General features: G+C 40.9%; 1 long non-coding RNA gene across 2 annotated transcripts in view; it reads left to right on the plus strand.

Moving 5' to 3' along the window:
• LOC135306367 (uncharacterized) overlaps positions 1 to 8,918 on the plus strand; it is a 114,120-nt gene extending 105,202 nt beyond the window's left edge. Inside the window, exons 4-5 of one of the 2 annotated variants that reach the window (XR_010367171.1) lie at positions 8,384 to 8,490; positions 8,868 to 8,918. This is a non-coding gene — a long non-coding RNA (uncharacterized LOC135306367). Of the gene's footprint in view, positions 1 to 6,217; positions 6,417 to 8,383; positions 8,491 to 8,867 lie in introns of those variants that run through there. The other variant, XR_010367179.1, reaches the window with a different exon arrangement.
• Positions 8,919 to 14,769: the final 5,851 nt, after the last annotated feature.

Here is a 14,769-nt window from a genome sequence, read left to right on the forward strand (position 1 = left end):
TGCCTGCCCCCTGGCAGGCAGGAGCTGTCAGCTGTGACCACTCGCAGCACCAGCGCTGAGCTGCCTCACATCCCAGTTATTTCTGTCAAAGAGCAGCTCACGTGGGGCCTCCTGGTGTGTTAAAAACCATCGAGGTGTTTGTCACCAGTAACGTGCAGGAATTCAGGTGCTGAATCCCCTCTCTGCTGGTCACCCCATAGCTGGCAGTGATGGGGCTCCTTCTTCCAGCTGGAATAATCTCCAGCAGGACATGGCAGGGCTTAGATTAGAGGGGCAATGCTGGGTGGTGCCATAAAGAATCAGAAAAATACCCCAGTGTAGATCCTGCCTTGAAAGCAGCAAAAACTTGTGGTGGAAATCCCCTGGATGAGTGCTCGAAGTGGACTTAGAATAATCTCACTGAAAATTAAATAGAAGTGCTGTCTAGACACCTTGTTCTGAAATAATCTTTTATTCTGCGGACAATTTAAGTGGATTTTCTAGTCAAATTGCATTAAGCCCGAGTTTAACTCTGTGCCTGTGAACATATATATGAAATAAGGCATCAGGCTGGAAAAATCAGTGTTTCAAATTGTATCCAGCAGAGATACAGCATAACAACCCGATGTCTTAATGGCTTCAGTGACATGCCATACTAAGGCAAAGTGGAAGTCTTTTTCTTCCTCCTCAAAAAGTGAAGTTATTTGCAGGTTATTTTGGTAGGTGTTCTGAATGGAGTGCACAAAACTGCAGTGATGTAGCTGACAGGTAATAGGAGGCAGATATGGACTATAAAAGCAATCACATTCCCATCACAAGGTAAGTTGTAAAATCTGGGTTTTTCCTTACACTGTTAATTCAAGCAGTAGCACCCTCTGGAGCAGATCAGAAAGTAGCTGTAAAATACACATTCACTATTTGGAGCTGCTTTTAATTCTTTGGATGTGAGATGTCTCTCAGCTTATCCATTCTTGTTGCCCTCCAGAATCCAGCTGTAGATAATGTGGATAGTCATGTTTTCAGTTTTGTTTATTGTTTGTCAATAATAATGTATTTATTAAATGACTTATAAGAAGTCAGACCTTTCGAGTGCATGGTTTTAGTAGAGCATAATAATTCAGTTTCTTATATGTACCCAGGTGACAGTGTTGTGAATTCTCTTCTCTCTCAGCTTAATTCAAAGATAATTTTCACAGCTTGATTTAGTCTTGTACCTTCTCCAGATGTGTTCATTGAGGTAATAGATGGGCAAAGAAAAACAAATCAATGCTCACATCATAGTACATGCTATATTTGGCTCAGGCTAAATTATATGTAGTATGCTAAGTGCATCTTTCTTGCCCTGAAGAAAAACAAGTGGGAAAGACAACCCTTTTGGGGTTGAGTAATTGCACAGAGCATTTTCTGTAGGAGATTCTGCAGCTTCTTTTAAAATTCCACAGAAATTACTGTAAAGGAAAATTTACACATAGAATGAAAGTGTGAAAGAGAGAGTGCAAGGGAGAGAAAAGCTCTTCTAAAACCTAATTAATCGGGGCTTGTGGTTGGATATTGGAGTGAAGTGTTCAGATGGCACTCGGTACACAGGTACAAGCTGTGTGCAGCAGGATGCCAGGAGGCAGCGGTGCTGCATTGTTTGTGGTTGGTGCTGCCTGCCAGGAGGAAATGCAGGGGGCATTTCTGGTGCAGCAGTGGGTAAATGTCCTCAGGGGCAGACAGGGGCAAGCCCTGAGGGGAGGAGTGTGAGCAGTGCAGGAGGTGCATGTGACAGAGGAGCAAAGTGAACTTGCTGAATGAAGCACAGCAGAGCAGGATTTTGTTTCACAGAGCTCGTGTTCCTTTTGTAAACACACCAAGGCAGCTGAGCGCAGTCAGAAACCCCACAGCAGTTATTAATCTGTGTTTTACAAACCTGCTGGTTTGGAATGCATATGGTCATTTCAAAACCATGGCTTTGGCAGAGCACTGTGGCCACAGGAGGATGATTATTATTATATTTGCTGTTGTTACCATGCCAGTGTGAGACTCTATGAGACAGAAGACCCAATGCAAATCTTTCATAGCCATATTGGAACAGCAAAATAAAAGGATTTTTTGAACATACTGAACATTACTGTTCTAAGGTATTTTGATGGAAAATGTCTTCTGACCACATGAAACATATCACAACTACAGGTTGATTCTCTCAGAATTTCATTGAGAAAAAAGGTAACATCCCTGTAAGACAAAACAAATAGGTTCAAATATCATTTAAAATGGGATAAAAATGAAATATTTATAAGAGGGAGGGGAAGAGGCAACATCAGAAGGAAAAGCAAAATAGGATGTTTGGATGAGATGCAAACATTCTCTCATCGCTGCGATTGCTCCCTTCATTGGGAAACATCTTCATAGCTGACCTGATTTTAGAAGAGAATGAGGAGTTATATCTTCTAGGAAACCAACCCCCCCCCCCAAAAAAAAAAAACAAAAACCAAAACAAACCCAAACCATCAAAACTCCCCAAAAAATCCCCAAAAAAACAAACAAAAAAACCACACACAAAAAAAAAACACAAACCAAAAAAAACCCAACAACAACAACAAAAAAACACCCAGTAAAATAAGCACACACTTTAACATTTAATATTGCTTTCAGTGTTTTTGAAAATGATGTCACTAGTCTCACCTCTGAAGATAGTTCATAGAGCTCTTTAGCAGGATTCCTTGCTGTGCTTGTTTCCAATCTCATCCTCACAGGTGAAGGTAAGCAGTGTGGATCAGGTCGAGGTCATGTCACTGCAGTTGGTGTTCACCCTTTCCAGGCAGCTGTCCATGGAGAGCTGGAGATCTGGATCTCCTTCTACCAGTGGGGCTCTGAACCAACACTGGATGGGTGTCCTGCCATGGAGCAGCTGGGAGGGTGCCAGGGACAGTCCCCTGCCATCCCCTGGGCTGCTGTGCTCAGGGCAGGGCCAGCAGGGCACAGGGCAGGGCACACAGGGCACAAAGCAGCCTCTCCCAGAGGGCAGGGACTGCTCTAGAGCAGTGAGTTCTGAGACACATCCCCGGTGTGCAGAGTTAATCAAGTTCTGGCCTAATTAAACCACACTGCCGCTGTTATGTCTTTCTGCCCATGGTGTCCAAGACAATAAGCTGCAATAAAGGAGGCCTGGCAGTGTGGTTTTATGCATCTCTTAGCAGGTCAAATTACTGTGGTATACTGATCATACAGAGAGACAAAAGGCTAAGATTTGTTAACTTTATCCCTCCTGCCAAGTTAAATTTGGTAGCTTTTTGACGGTGCTAATTAAACCATGTTTCATTCTTTTCCATGCCATACTAAATAAATACTCACAAACAGAACTATTGAACAGCTGAATCCTGTTTAAAATTACTTCTTTGTCATATATAAAATTTTGTGATGTGTAAAATACTGTAAAGTCAAAAGAAAGGTTTCTCTTTTTAAAAGAGACTTGAATGTATTTATGCTGTCAGTCTCTTTGAGATCTCTAATGATCACCTAAACACACTGAACTAGGCTTTATTTGTACTTCTGGCATTGTGGAGAAATTCAGTAGTGTTCAACGACACATGTAAAATTTTCCCTTGATGCCTTTCACGGTACTGTAGAAATAAGCATACCAAGCTGTAAACAAGAACTGTAACAACATAAAAATATTTAAGAAAGTGATGTAGTTTTGGACAAACATAGAACTGACAGGCAGAAATCATTATTAAATGGTAGTTAATTCCTAGTTTATTGCTATTGAAATAAAACTCAGTGCTTAATTTAATTTTTCTCTACATTATGAGAGAGTGTAAGGGTGTAATGATGGCATGTTGCACAATTTTCTTGTGAGTTTTCCAAACTGCTATTTCTTTGTAAGTTCAGAATTCATCCAGAACCCCAGTTTGGCTTTCTTTTTGGATTTGTTTTGGTTTTGGATTTTTTTGTTTGTTTGTTTTTTGTTTGCTTGGGGGTTTTGTTTTGATTTGATTTGTTTTGCTTGGTTTGGTTTTGTTTTGCAAGCAAGTTTTCAGCTTGCTAAAGGAAAGTACTTGTAAACCAATTCTAATAATTCAACAGGTAATAAACTAAAGAATTAAAATACTTTGGACTACAATCACTTTTTAATACTGTCATCTCATGTTTTACCAATAATCTTGTTCATGAATTGTTGCTATTTACATTTACCAGTGTAGCACATTCTGCAAGGCTAGGCTATTTTTTTTTCCATTGGTAGCAGATGAGCCCTATGTCTGGAATTCTTTTTCATTTTTGGACCCAAAACCATCTTGGAAAAAAATAGAAATGCTTTTAAAAAAATGGATCAAACTATGGTCTTGTAATAAAGCAATTCAGGTACAATTAGTCTAAAAGCAAGAGAACAAAAATTTTATTAGCTCTTATGAGATCATAATGTGGCTCTTTATTTTTATTCTGTCTGTGGTACGCATAGTAAGTAATTCCTTATTTCTGTAGTGCATTTTTTTAGTAACCACTACTACCTCTTAATTCATACATCAAACACATAATATCTGCTTACAAAAATCATTCTGATTTTTCCCTTAAGCTACTCTCCCCTTTCTTAGGAGAGCATCACAAAAAGAACCACAAAAAACCCAAAACCAAATCCAAAACAGAACTGAATGACCTAATTTTTTATCTGAGGGTGATGAGAATTTATATTTGTTCTTCTTAGTCTCTCAAGGAGCAGTGAACCCCTTTAAATTCTCTTACAGCTGGAGCCACAAAGCAGAACCAGCTGCCATCACAGAGTGGCAGGAGGTTTCCACTTTGGGCTTCTGAGCCCTGGAGATTCCTGAGGGTTTTCTCTTTCACTCTGCAGCTGCTCAATACTTTGGAGACCTGAAAACCACCTACAAAGAATCTGAAACCTTGACACCTGAAAATAGGTACCCTCTGAGAAATGGCAACCCAAAACTGAAAGCCACCTAAAACAAGAGTCCCTTTTCCACATCTCAGAATCCACTCAGCTACTTTAAACCTTTTGCCCTGGCAAGTCCATCTTTAATTTGTCCACAAATTTAGAAACACTGTGCATATGTGAGAGTCTCTTGCAAGGTCACCATAACTGAAAACTGGTTTCACTGACGAAAACAGTGAAACCTCCCATGGGAGGGTCCAGATTGGCTCCCCCTGAGCAGTTTGGACACCAGGGAGTGTCTAGAATCTCTTTCTTGGTTCTGCAGTATCCTCCTGAATTTGTGTCATAGAAATGCTGCTCTCGACATTGAACTGCCCTGAATTGAGGACCTGAGGCACACCAAGTACCCAGATGAGGAACAGAGGGCAGGAAGACAGATGGAATTTTGTTAATAACCATACAGATTCCCATTAAAAAATCCCATTTTATGTTTGTTGGAACTACTGAAAGAGTATTGTTTTCTAATGAAAATATTTTGATTGATTAAACAGAGAATAATTGGAATATTTTTTGACCATCTAATTAGGCAGAAAGAGAGGCCACCAAATATTGCGGAATCAATCTGCCGATGGGAAGGATTTGAATTAAAAGGTGTGTCATAGTGGCAGAGAAACTGTGTATGAAAGTCATGACAATTTAACAGGTTAACTCTAAATATTCATGTGACACATACAATTTAGAAAGAAACATTTTCTGTCCATTGTTAACTGGTTTTATGATAATTTGCTTAAGAAATCTGTCATCTCTAGTTACACTAGAGGTCCATTCATCTGCCTGACAACTTCTCTGTGAACCTCATCAGCCTGACAGTGGGACAGACCTCAAAAAACTCTTTTACTGTCAATGTACACAAAAATATGTGCCCAAATAATTTCCCAAATAATTTTACACTCTGATAGAGGGAAGTGCAATATCAGTTCAACCCTGCTTGGAGATTCCAGAGAACCAGCTCTTGAGAAACCTGTGGAACAGTAGCCTCTGTAAATGCTGCTAATTGTACTAAATTTGCCTTTTCCTTGTCCAGTTTTGTTATCATTGATTAGTCTGGATTCATCTCAGACTTGGGTGTTTTGCTAAGAAAGGGGGAAGGAAAATCTCAATTAACTGACCCCTGTTATGACATCAAAAGGTTTCCAAGGCTTGGCACGTTTGCCATGCCAGCTGTGGGCACATTTTGATCAGATTGGTGGCTATCCTGACAAGTCATGCAAACCTTGCAATGACACAAGGGACTGGATATGTGTTGTCAGATGCTGTTTTCTGTTCTATTTTCTCCCCTCTTACCCTGGTCCCTTCTCTCACTTCCAGGATTTTACAACATCTGAAATGACAATGTCAGAAATTGCACAAAACTGCATCACACAGGATGTTGCCACCGCAGGAAAAGATGACTGAGGCAAGCTCAGGCTGTCTGAACATCTACAGGAGCACTGTCATGTCTCATTCATTCCCTGATCACAGCTGCAGGACCAATGATTTTTCCTAGCACTGTGCTTTATTTCTTGAGAGGAGGCTTATTTGAATGAAAATACTAATACAAGCAAATTAGTTTTGGGCATGCTGAACTCAGATAGAACCTTTTTGCTTTCTGATTTATTTTCTGTTCAGTAATTCAGGAGATTTATATGCATTCTGCCTCTGAGTGATTTTTTTCCCTCGGATGGGACTCACAGAAGTGTGCATTTAGAATGGGTAGCCTGCTGTTGCCCTGAAACTCAGTTTCTCGCACCAGGGTGCTGATATGCTGAAACCAGACACAATGAGGTTCCTCTGCTCTCTCCTCTCCTCTGCAGAGTCCCTGGCATGGGCCAGAAATACAGGAATCACCTTTCTGAACACGCAGCTTGACCTCAGGCATCCTACAAAGGTCTTGCCTTCCCACAATATCCTTTCTCTCCCATGAGTTGTATTGGTTGCATTGTCATTTTGTTCTGTAACACATTTTCTCTCTGTCCTTTATCAGCTGTGTTTGTTGTGGCCTTTCATGGGCTGCAGGAAAAAGAACATAATAGACACCAGGAGAGGTGTCGTGGAGCTCCCACACATTCATTCTCAGCATTCTTTTGAGCAAGAGGTGGGGAAAGGGCCATGATCTGTGTAGAAAATGCATATGGCAGGGGAGTATTACTGTGGCTGCCAGACTCAATAGCATTTACTCAGGGAACACTTATGAATTAAGTGGATCACTGCATGCAATCTACAAGGGTACACGTCTCAGGGGTGAAAGGGAAACTGCTGTTAGGGTCATCGTGTTGGTTTCCTTATCCAGAAAAGAGATAGCAAGTGTACAGTGTTGAAGGGGACAGAGGAAGTCCAGTAAATGTGGAATAATAGGTGTCTTGAAGTGTTAGATCAAGTCAACCCACTGGACAAGTTTTATAGTTATTTCTTATTCCTTGAGTTTACTGCTTCTGAAAATAGTTCAAGTCCTGTATCACACAAGGCAAGAGGATGCTGTCATCTTAAATAGCCCGAGGAAATGTGAGAATTACAAAAATAAAACTTAAATTAGAAAAAGAAATACTAAATAAGACAAGCTTGCATTCATACCAGGGGTTTTTGCTTCCCTCTAGCTCAGACTGGGGAATAGCTCCAAGTGAAGTCAAGATATTGATAAAATTAAAGCAAGAAGGGGAGATTGAGTAATTTAATTTCATTTTCTAATTAAATATCTTCTTCTTTGGAGGTGAAATATGTTAATGGTTAAAGGAATAACAGGAAAACTAACCCTGAGGTTATAGAAAGACGCTGAAGACCACATCATGATTCCAGCAAGTCTGGGCAGTTGGTGACAAGGCCAGCAGTCTGCTGTAGGAGCTGGAACATGGGAGCAGTCCTGCTCTTCACTGCTCCCAGAGATGCAGTCAGGGGCAGATTCTGGCCAGCCATTTGTCTACCAGTGCTTTTCTTTCTTCTTCCATCCACCAGTCTTCATCTGGTGAAGTTTCCATGGTTTCATTGTTGAAGACTGAAGGCTGCTATATGGCTGCCGTAAGTCATAAGAACATGTGTTTATAGTGCTGCAGAAGTTTTAGTGGGTGCTTCTGCAGACAGCACTCCAGAACCACAGAAAAAAGGAATTATAGAACACTTAAAATGGTTTTAAAGTGGTTTTAAGTGGTTTTCATTTATAAGAAGACTTGTGTACAAAATTTTAAACAGCCATTCCTTAAAGAGGAAAACAACCCCACCCATCAGAGGCATTTATAATGAATTGTGAATGATGTGGAGGAATGGTTTTCAGAGTTAGCCAAGTGTCTACTGGCAAACCCACCAAACAAGTTGAAAATGGCTTTCCAGGGCTTGAATGAGTTAAACATATGGTATCTAAGTCTGATGCATTGGCTAAGAGTACCTAAACATTGTTTTTTGGCTGATAGAAGGTATTCTATAATCTAGTGGTGTATGGTTTCCTGTGTGCTCATACCTGTAGTGCTTCTAATCCTAATTTGTGGTCTCCCTTTGCTTTTTTAGCTAACCACCCCATTGGCTACTGAGGGAGTATTGTGAGGCTTCCTGGCTTGTTCCCAACTTCTACAGGATAAATCTACACTGAATTGTAGCTGACTTTCCTCTAGAAGGTAAGTAATTTTTTTCTATTTGACACACTTGCTAACTAATATTTTTAGGGACTAGATATATTTGAATAAGTTACCTCCTGAATTTGAATTTGAATTTGAAATTGCCAGTTGCCAGAAATTGTTAGTGAATGGGCTGGAACAGACACACGTAGATCGACAGCGCAAGTCCTGGTTTAGCTGGGAACCAGAATGCAAATGAAGTAAAAAAGATATCACTTCAAAGAAGGGTCATCTTGGGAGCTGCTGCCTGTCTTTTCCCATGCGTTGCAAGTCAGGGCTTGCTCGTCCAAAAAAAGAGAGACAGGTTGTTAAAGAGTTTGCTTTATCTTGCTCATCACATATCTGCTCTAGTTCGGGACTGAGATGAAATATTGCAGGCACCAGGCCATCAGGACGGCTGGCAGGGGGATCCCAGCAGGATTCCTGCCCGGCGCTCCGCGGCTCCAGGCGGAGCGGCTGCTGAGCCCGTGCCAGAGGGCTGCAGGACACGCTGCTGCCTCCCAGAAGGCTGCACCTGCCTGCTGCAAGGTGTGCTCATCATTTTGCTGTCCCTCTCCTTAAATAATGCATGTGATCACTGTTTTTTCCTGGCCTGCGTGGCTGGGAGTGCTGAGCTGGGGTTTTGTGAGTTGGGGTTTTGTGCAGGCTGAGCTGGGTTTGATTGCAATGAGAGCTTTGTTGTCACCTGTTATGCTTATTCATATTACCATGATGATCTGACATCATCCAAGGCCTATATTTTAAATAAAATCATAATACACATTTTTCATCAAAAAAAAAAAAATTATGCTTTCAGGAATAATTTTTTTAAATCAAATTTATAATTTATCTCTTTTTTGTTGCCAGTCATGTATAATTAGTTTGAAATGCACGTGACATAAGTATTCTAACTATAGTTTGAGTTGCTTCCATGAATAATTCTTGGCTTAGGGTTTGTTTCTTTTGTGAAATTCAAACAGACCAGGTAAGTGTCTGTCCTCTGCCCAGCTAAACTCTTCAGAATGATCCTTCTGGCAAATCCAGGAAAAAGTTCAAACACCTCTCTCTCTTTGAGCTCATGATGAATTTAATTCACTAAGAAAAAATACACAAGTTCACACAGGAGGACTAAACACACAGTAGAAACAAACTAAAATCTGATGGCCATCAGCAACTATTAGGACATAAATTATTGTTAAAATAGTCAAATCAAGAACTGGATTTGGGGGAGATATTGCTGAGCTATATGGGAGGTACTGGGCTCTCTAAAAGATTAACTTAGCTAAATCAGGTCAGATCATTAGCTGATCCAGTGGTGTCTCTCTATTTAAAATCTCTTGATATAGCTGTGGCACAGGAATGATATACACCTGCATATCTGAGCTGTGTCTTGCACTTAACTTCTCAGTGGTACTTCAGCATTAAGGGGAAAAAAGCAGATACATTTTAAAATGGTTTCTATCATAAGGAATGGCAATATTTATGCAGATGTCTATGTAGTGCCTGTATCTAGTAGGTACCAAAATTCCTTATGTGCCGAAGGTAAGAAAATAATTCATGGCCTGCCATTATAAGGAAAAAAAACCCTGAAATTTGAAGATACTTCAAGATATGGAGCATTAGCTTTGGTCCTGGGAGAGAAGGATTGCAATAAGGCAATTAGAGATGCATACTAAATTAATTAATCCCACAGCTTTATCACACAGCTGATATTTTTGAGAAATAATTTGCAGGAAAATGTTTCCTCATGTTCATCCACGTATGGGATTTTCTGTTCAGCAGCATTGCTGAACTGGAGGGTTCTTGCGCTCAATACCATGAGAGGTGTGTTCCAGAGATGGAAAGACACATGAATAGCCAGCCTGGTATTCTACAATTCTATGCTATGTTTTGTTTAATGTCATGGATACAGAAGATTAAATTTTGGGGTAAAAGCTTATCTATTCCTACACTTTAACTTTTATTGTATTTTATAACTAAATTTCAAAAGGCAATTTTTTTTTCTTCAATGGACCTAATACTTTCTTCTGGTTGCAAATTACCACAGAAGATGGGCTTTAAAATTGACAGCTCTCTCTCTATAAAACTAGCATGTTTAGATATATTTGTGGTTCTTTGCCACAAATATACAAAACTTCAACTCAAATGACATTAGGCATCCAAATAGCAAGCATTTATTCCAGACAAATGTAAGATGTGTAAGTCTCAGCTGCTTAGGAGAGAGATGGGAATGGCCCAAGCATCCCCTGTTTTCCACAGGGGAAATGAGCCCCTCCTGTGATACTTGTGTTCTTCACTGGCTTGGAGGGAAGCCTAGAGGAACTCCCTCAGGTGGAAATCTGTCCTAGCTGAGGGAAAAGGATAGCTCACATTACAGCTTTTAGCTTCCTTCCACCAGGGAGAAAAGGAAACCCCAGGATCATTTATGAGTCCTGTGTATGCATATTTGCAGAGAGGCACACGTGTGTGTGCCTCTGATGTTTGCCAGCTCTGAACCAATTTACAATAATTGTACTTTACAGAGTGGAAGGGCTGGGCTGGTACTTGGGGTTATGGCATACTGACACTTCTCCCAGCCTGTCGACACGTACAATTGAATCTTATTTTTCATTCCTGCTCCTGCTGGGAAAAATAAGCCTTAAAAACATTTATTGAAGTGCAGAGTGATGCAGCAGTGTCCGCCCACATTTGCAACCTCAGCCAGAGCCAGTGAGAGATGTGAGCTGGCCCTTCCATTTCCACACTTGCTGTGGGGGTTACATGACATCAGTGCAGGAGTCAAATATTAAGTGCTACTTTGCAAAAGAGTGGGGAGGAATCACATCAGGAAGATTTACACATCTGTCTCTGAGTGGCCCTTCATTGCCATGCAGATGGAGCTGGGTAACAGTACATCTCCCTCTTCTTGAAGCCATAAATAGCATCCCTGCATGCCAGTGCATATCCCACTCATCTTACACTTAATTTTTAGGCTACAAATAGATGTAAAGCCCAGGTTGCTGTTTTGTTACACTGCTAATATCATTTCTACATCTGTTTAATATGAACAACATTTTTACTACCTTTTGTGCTAGATTTTCTCATGGCAGAAACTTATCTTTACAGTGTTCTAAATTAAACTTTCATGCCTTTTCAGCCTTCATACATTTTTTTAGTCAAGGATTATACTGGAAATATTAAGGAGTTATTAGAAATTATGATTAATCAATTTTATTACAATAGCACTTAGAAGTCCCTGCTGAGACAGGAGACCTATTGGACTGGGCACTGTAGGGACACATAAAAGACTGAGTTTCTGCTTCAAAGAGCTGAAAATTGGACCAGAAAAGACATGTTTCTCTTGGCTTCAAGGGAAACTGAATAAGGGCTTTTGCAATATTCTTGAGCAAGCTGGAAGCCCCATGTTTCATTGAAGCCTTTTCTTTTTAATTCCACTGTTTCATAAAAAAATATATAATGAATGAAGCTGTATTGAATTTTTAGTTAAAAGAATCTCAGTCTATCTCTGCTCTGTCCCCCCACAGCCTGCTCCTTTTGCTCTCTTCATTCTTCCTGTGCAGGAGCTGTACAACAGCCCTGTGTTCTCTGTTCAGCAAACCTTTTCAAACAGCTACATTTGTGTCTTCTCATCACATTTCTAATATTGAATTTTCACATTTCAAAAGCCATTTTACTTCATATTCTTGTTAGCTCTGTAGTTATGGGAAAATAGTCAAAACTTTCAAAGTAGCGAAGAAAAGGAGCAAGAAGGGAATGTCCTCCCCTCTGTCATTCTCTCCTCTATCAGCTCTGTTAGCAGAGGAGTTATCAAAATGCTGCATGAGAACTGCAATGGTTAAAGACTATGCTCTCTCTTACCACTAAGCTTAAATCAGTTTTCTTCATTGTACAAGAAGAGAAAAAAGACTGGGAGCAGAGCTGAAGGTTATTGCTTCTGTTGATGCAAAGGCAGAGAGAAATCTACCTTGGGAGACAAAGTAGAATAGCCAGCTACCAAGTTCACAAAGTAAATCTTCCTTTGTGCTTGGGTTTAGCCTTGTGCTTCTGAGGTTCCTGCTCTGCGTCTGGTGAGTTGTCCCTCTAAGCTCTCTCCCACCACTCTCAGAAGCTGGGAAGAAGCTGAAATGAGAAGGTAAGGAGAGGCTATGTGTGGGAGGCAGCCCCAGAGGGGGCCAGGCACACTTTGAAGAGACTGATTAGTGCAGATAGTGCCAGAGCAAGTTCCAGCCAAGTGTGATTGCTGCTAAGAAGGAAGGGCCTTGTTTTAACTTGACTACTGTTCCCTGATAATCTGTGAAACTGGAGTGGAATTCAAAGAAGCATTGGTCTAGACATTAATCTGAGCACAGTGGTTCCTTGCAACTTGCTCTAATCTCCAGTGCCTTTAATCTTGCAGTAAATTTTGATTTGATTTCTCACTATGATATACCTCCCCATGGAGATGGACAAAGGAGAGCTGAGGGAAACTGCCCAGGCCAGTTAAATATTGGAGGACCTGCTTGAAGCCATTGTGAAAAAAAAAAAATACAGCTTCTCAGGCACTGCAATTTATTTTGTCTTATGAATAACAAGCTGACAGTTCTAAATTGAGTGAAACAAGTGGCTAAATCACCTTCTGAAAATGAACTACTGAACAGGAACGCAATCTCTCCCATGAATTTCCATAGAAAACAACCAAGCTCCCTGCAGTGTCTATGACACAAAAACATGTTATTTAGCTTTCTATGGAATCTGGTGAGTTATATTAGCTGACTCAGAAACTCTATCAGGACCCTTTCTGTCTGCTTCAAGGCACCTGGCTCTCAGGGTGTGACAGCATCTCCCCTCTAAGTGTGAGGTGTCTCAGTCCTGGTTGCCAGGCTTGTGATGATCTCTGAGGCAGACCAGGGCTGCATGGTCCAAACCCAGGCAGCAGGACTGGGAGCCAGATCCTTCCCCACATTCCTTGCTGTCAACATTTTCCTGTCTCTCCTGGGGGAGGAAAGCTGCAGCCTTCCATGTGCAGCCATGCCAGGCTCTGGCAGAACTTTGCTCTAGGAGGGGTAGCCCCAGGTTGCCCTCAGCTGGGCAGTGCTGCCCAGGGGCAGAAATGTGGTTGTGCCCCTCTTCCCTTCGATTCAGCACATGATGTTAACAGCCTTGCCTTCTGCTCAGTCTGGTGAAAACTTGGGATCAGTGTGGTTCTGCAACTTCAGTGCTCTCATAAGAAATACAACCAGGCAGCCTCTTGCCAGCTGCTCAACTATGGAGCCAAATGGAGCCTCTGAAAAGATTTTACACTGTGTATGTTTCTTCCCCATCCACAAATTCGAAGAGGGTTAAAAAAAAATTAAACCTTTTGTAAATTGAATTATGCTGCTGTGATAATTCTGTAACCTTCTATTCTTACTCTGTACAATTTCCAAACAATGAGCAATTCTTTAATGGAAAATTAATTGGAATCTTTCAACACTTTTAAAATGCTTTCACTGTTTTCCTCCCTTCTGTATCAAGAATTTTATTATAATTGATATTTCCCACTTGTGTTGGGTGAATTTAGATCTCTTTTTCAAAAACGAAAATGAGTGGGAATATTTCTTACTGATAACCATGCCTGAGGTGAACCTGTTACTATTATGCTTATGGATTATTTAGGAACTAGCACAACAGGAAGGTGAACTGCTCTTAGCTACTCAATCAAATTGTCAGCAGCTGAAGCTCACAGAGGAGTCCTTGGTGCCAGGGTCCTGGGCAGGGGCTAGAGAGCCATTGCTGTGCCCTGAACACAGCTGCAGCTCTGCTCCCCTCTCCTGGGGCCACAGCAAGGCACTCCAGGTAGCTGAACTGTCAGTAATGGTATATTCAACAGCAAGTTTTAGTAAACAGGGTAGCTCAAGACAGATGTCTGGATTAAACCTGGAGCCAAGGCGAAAGCAGGAGGTGTCTTTCAGGCTGGAGATCTACAGAGGAAGAAAGGACAGTTAGCATAATAGGAGGAATAGATTATTTTGTTCATTTCTTTGATGCCTTGGAGTCTCTGTTTTCTGCTGTTTGCAGGTTCTTGGTGCATGCCTCCAGTTAAATTTTCATGGTACTCCTCTCCCTGCTTAGCTCTGCTGTGTTTCCTTGCCCTGTAGCACCAGGCAACAAAACTTAATAATGGAGCAAACACAGCAATCACTTTAAATTAATGCTGCCCCTCTTTCACTATTTAGTGAGTTACATTCTGGGCTGCTGACAAGATGATCTTGAAAGTAAGTTTAAATGCATATTTACATTAAATCCACACTCTGTGTATTTAAGTTAGTCATTTCAGTGTTC

Source organism: Passer domesticus, chromosome 8 (assembly GCF_036417665.1).
Source record: "Passer domesticus isolate bPasDom1 chromosome 8, bPasDom1.hap1, whole genome shotgun sequence".
In the NCBI taxonomy this organism is placed as follows: domain Eukaryota; kingdom Metazoa; phylum Chordata; class Aves; order Passeriformes; family Passeridae; genus Passer; species Passer domesticus.